This window comes from Triticum dicoccoides, chromosome 5B, assembly GCF_002162155.2.
Source record: "Triticum dicoccoides isolate Atlit2015 ecotype Zavitan chromosome 5B, WEW_v2.0, whole genome shotgun sequence".
Taxonomy (NCBI): domain Eukaryota; kingdom Viridiplantae; phylum Streptophyta; class Magnoliopsida; order Poales; family Poaceae; genus Triticum; species Triticum dicoccoides.
In genome coordinates, this window is record NC_041389.1 from 650029872 (window position 1) to 650035095 (window position 5224).

At 43.7% G+C, this 5224-nt stretch overlaps 1 pseudogene; it reads right to left on the minus strand.

The window, feature by feature from the left end:
* Nucleotides 1–2936: 2936 nt before the first annotated feature.
* On the minus strand, nt 2937–4474 carry LOC119306503 (annotated as a pseudogene).
* Nucleotides 4475–5224: the final 750 nt, after the last annotated feature.

A 5224-nucleotide genomic window follows, 5' to 3' on the forward strand; every position in this document is an offset into this window, starting at 1 on the left:
TCAAGTTTCACCACTGGATGATGCTGAGTCTGGCTCCGTGACACAATACATATGTATAATAGCATGTTGATTCGTCGTAGATTGATCGATGGAGATATCACTGAAGCGTTGAACTTTGAAACCATTTTTTAGGGGCAAACAAATATTCAAAACATAAACAATTTTGAAAAGGCCATCAATTTTGAAAAAGCGAACACATTTTGAAACCTGAAGAATGCGAGCACCTTTTGAAAATTGTAAAAGTAGGAACAGATCTTGAAACCTGAACAAATGTGTAAAGAAATTTTTTGTGACATCTAAAAAATACCATGAGTTTGGATAAATGTATGTGGCATTCCAAAAATAAATTTTACAATGTAAAAATAAATATATGTGTGATTCAAAAAGAATAAAAAAATGTGCTTGTTACATTTAAAAAAAAGTCTATACAACGTAAAAAAATATGTTTGCGTGATGTAGAAAAATGTAGCATACCCTTAAAAGACTATATGTGACATGTGTTTGAAAAAAAGTGTATACAATTTAGAAAATGTGTAACAATGTAAAAAAATGTTTATGTAGTTTATAAAATGTTTATTGTTGTTAAGAAAATGTAAAACGTGTATTTGGAAAATTATTACAGTGTATTAAAAAAGTATTTAAAACATGTATTTCAAAAAATGTACGTGGTATATTTGAAAACTGTCGAAAGTGTATCAAAAATTATTTCATGTCTGCGATAAAAATGCACATTGGGTAATGAGAATAATTAGACTTGTGTAAAAAAGAAAACCAGTTACCGGTAAAGAAATAAAATAAAAGCGAAAAAACAAAAAATGTGAAGAAAATCAAAAAAGAAAAAAAGAAAATTGTAACAAAGAAAGAAAAACCAGAGAAAAAACAAAGTATAATGAAGACAAAAACAGAAGAAAACCAAAGAAAACCGGAGCAGCGCGAGCAACTACGTGAATGGGACGGCCCAATTCAGCGAAAACCGGTTAAATCCTCTCAAGGTTCAAAATAGACTTTTACTACAAGTTTAAGGTTTATTTTAGACTTTTTCCTATATCTTATGCATGTTTTTGTCAAATATATTGCTAACGAGTCCACCCCTTCTCTCGCACCCGATAGGAACACGGGACAGAAAAGGCAAAAAGATGAACTAGCCATCTGAATTTGGGGTGCAATTTAACTGGAAAGAAAAGCAAGAGAGGAAAGGAAGAGATCTCGCGCAGTCTCACCTAACGACTAACGCCACAGCAAGAGGGCAAAACATGGAAGGGGAAGAACAAGACGAAAAGAAACTCCTCCAAGATCTCCATGACAGGCCTGAATGAAAAGATGGCTAATGGGGCAGTGCAGAGGATTATATTTACATGTGAACAATTCCCCTCGCTAGCTTCTTTGCATTCACCGGGTGCTTCTCTACATCTTCAGAAAACTGTAGAAGATGAAATATAGACAATTTCACCCCGTGATGACAAAGCCTGAATTTCTCCCCGGCCCTGTGCTTCTCTACATCTTCAGGAAACTCATGTAGAAGAAGAAATATATAGACACAAAATCTACTTTTTTTTACAAGAAATCAAGAACAGAAGCAGATTACTAAGGTTCATGAGAAAAAACATAGGGAAGCATGAACAAGCATCTTAGTTGATTTTTTACAGTGAATACACACAGAAAGTTTACAAACTTGCAACAAAAAATGCCAAAATCATGATCATGCTAGTACAGACCTACATTAGGTTTGGGCATTTCACACAACCTTCACAGTGATACATAAACATGCAAACTTCTAGTCTTCTACACTGACAAAACAGGTAACCTTATGTGATACAGGGTCACATAAAAAGCTCTGTGTTTTTCTGCTCGGTGTCACAGAAACATTCAAACTCCAGATAGAATGTATCCTGCACAAAGGCATTCAACCTAGGGACAACTATTTTTCGAAATATGACGGGCTAGAACTTACATACATTTGCCATACTATTTAGAATTTACATTTACTTTGTAAAAAGCGCTCAAGCTCCCTGTAAAAAGGAAAAACAATGATAATATGAGCTAATGAAAACATGCTGGTATTACCCAACATACACACACTATTTAGAGCACCATAAACACAATAAAATGCATATAAGCTCATTGTAAAAATGGAAAAAAATACTAACCTAAATGCATGCAGAGGGACCAAGCTAGAGACTTGGAGGTGTATATGAATAATTGTTCTGGGCTGGGCTCCGTAATTTCCTGCCTGGGCCTTAAGTTTGCTGAAACAAAGGGTTTATTGATTGATTGCAGTGTCCAGTGAGTGGATTCTCAAAACATAAAAGAGTGATGTGTAGTCAGTGAATTCCCTGTCTGATCAGTTGATGTTGCAACTTACTTCTAAACATAGTTGATGTTGCAACTAGCAACTACCCTGCCAAAATTTCATGTCATAAAGTTGATTATGATCGAGCTCAGTTTCTCCCCTTTTTCAGCTGAAATTTCCGTACATTTTAAGTTCCTACAACTACTAATATTCCACAATGAAATTTGAAACTAAAACACTGGAACTTCCGTCCAGTTCACAAATAAGGTTACGATCCAACTCACCGGTCTAACTACTGAACATCATGCAAGAGAAACAAAGCCAAAGGTCACTCTTCTTGTTTTACATGACTTAACCATCTATGGTGGAAGCCTGAGCAAATGGTCTAACAATTCTTATGACAGTTATACAACAATCGAATAATGGTAGATTAAGCAACAGATTGAGTATGGAGCTTCAGTGTTATCGTCTATGGTTTTATACAATCTCATGCCCATGCCCAAGTTGCTCATGCCATCATGGCAAAATGCACAAAACTCTGCTCATGCCCGTACCCACCTGCTAACCATGCCGGATAGGTGCCATCTAGCAGCTTAGCACTGAACAATATTATACCTTCATTGATAGCAAATTCAAGAGAAAACAGTTATTTCAATTCAGTTTGTTCATAAATCCATAGTGCACAAGCTGGCAATCACAGACATAAGATTAATAACATGACACTTCACACAACTGATAGGCACATAACATGAAGTAAACAAGGAGTGAGAGTAAGCGCAATTGCGCAAATAGCTATACTCATTATTGTAACTAGGAAGTGCTAAAGAGCAGCAGCTCCAAGTCTCTACACCACTTCGTAGGTGCAATTTGCAGCAGCTCTGAGCCTTTCACTCTTAGTCAAGCCCCTTCGAGTCCAGAGTTCACCTTACGGGCTACCAGAAGTCCAGAACAGGAGGCCAGGCCATGACGTAGGGGTAGTAAGATTCATTAGTACAGTAAGTGATCGGGCAGACCTTCTTCAGCTCCTCTGTTTCAATGCAGAAGGATAGCAGCCAGGTAAAATCTCTTCTAGCAAACATTCGTTGGTTGAAAGACAAATACACAGTGCCACTGATGATAGCCACAACATCTATAGGGCGCTCATCTACGGTCTGCAGCTCAAGCTTACCAATCGCATCCAGCATCGGAAATGTCGTGTCCGGCATCCATTGGTCGACACCGACGTCGTCAGCTCTCCGGACACAAACTTCAAGCGTGAGATCAACTAGCTGGGCCACGCAGAGCTTCCCATCGCTGGTCTCACCAACCTTGAAATTGTAAGCCTGTGGCAGACCGATCTCGGAGAACTGCAGTGTTGCAGTGTTCAGCACATGGAGATCCCCTTCCGCTTGCAGATGTCCAATAAACTGACCCATTCACAGGCGTACCGGTACCATTGCCTATAGCCCAGTTTTGCAGGCTCCCCGCTTTTGGGAAGATCTGCCACTCCCTGCTGGCCGGTGAGAAGACGGCGACCTGCACTTGACCTGTCCACCAACGTTCATTCACTTTCCTGGAGACGCAGACGACGCGGAACGACCGGCGGTCCTCTTCAGGGGTGACCACGATGAACTCAGACTCGGTCCTTCTGCCGTCTTTGCAGATCTCGACGGGTGGCGCGCGGAGGAGATGGAGGCCCCGTGTGAGGGGGTCGTAGACGGCTGCCCGCTTGGTGCTCCCGTTGACGAGAACCACGTACCCGTTGCGGCACGAGGTCATCGACCACCCCAGGCCTTCGTCTTCGCCTACGTCTTCATTGTCGGGGGAGGCGGGCGAGGAATACGTCGGCGCCGTGGATGGCGGCGGCGTGGCCCGGGTCGGATCGGCGGCGGACTGGCACGAAGGCGGGCATGGCGGGCTTGTAGATGTCCAGGAAGATGCCCAGGAGCGGGGCCGGATGGAGGTCGCGGAAGCGGCGGCGGAACGCGGGGGACGAACGGACGGCTCGGAGGAAGGCGGGGCAGGTGAGGGCGGCTCGGACGAGGCTCGGGAGGGAGGGCAGGCGGAGGAACACCTCGCACAGAAGATCGTCCCCGAGGGCGCATATGGTGGTGGGAGCGGATTTCTTCTCGGACGGCGGCGGCTCACTGGAAGCCATGGCGATTGGCGGCGGCTCACTGGAAGCCATGGCGATTGGCGGCGGCAGTTCGTGAGGCCACGGGAAGATATGAGTGATTGCTCGTTCCACCACAAAGAAATAGGGAACGGTTATGTGGGGCCGCCAGAAGGAATGTGAGAAGTCGGCCTATATATAAAAGGGCACAGACAATATTGTTTAGTTACCTTTATCTCCTTGTTCTCAAAAAAAAAAGTTATCCTTATGTCAAGATTTTTAAAAAAAGTTCCTTATCTTAAACCCCTCATAAAAAAGTTTCCTTGTCTCAAAAGCCAAAATGATTCTTCAAAAAATAGGAAACGTTTAGGAACGGCGGACCGGCTGAAGATTCCCCCCGCTACGCGTGCGCCGTGTGATTAATCAAATCGTGCATCCACGAGTCATAGCCTAGCCTCATGCATGCATCATTTTTTGGTGGGCCCCACTTCATACCTCACCCACCGCTTGGATCCCATCGTTATCTGCTCAGCCGTGATCCCCTTTTCCTCAGGTTCCCATGGAGCTCGTCATCAGCGGCCATGGAGGTCTCAAATCCTTCTCTCAACCTACCTTGCTCCACAAAGTCCGGCGAGCTCCGGCCGGCCATCCTCCTCCGCCTTTTCACTCAGATCCCCACCCTCCCCCGGCGACGAGCTCCATGCATGCTACATCGACTTCCTCCTGCAGCGTAGACATGGAGAGCAGGCCACTAATTCAAGGGGAAGATGCAACCGATAGCCACAGAGCTGCGACCATGGGCGGCATGTTTTATTTTTGCTGGAACCAGAGTTTTTTGTTGC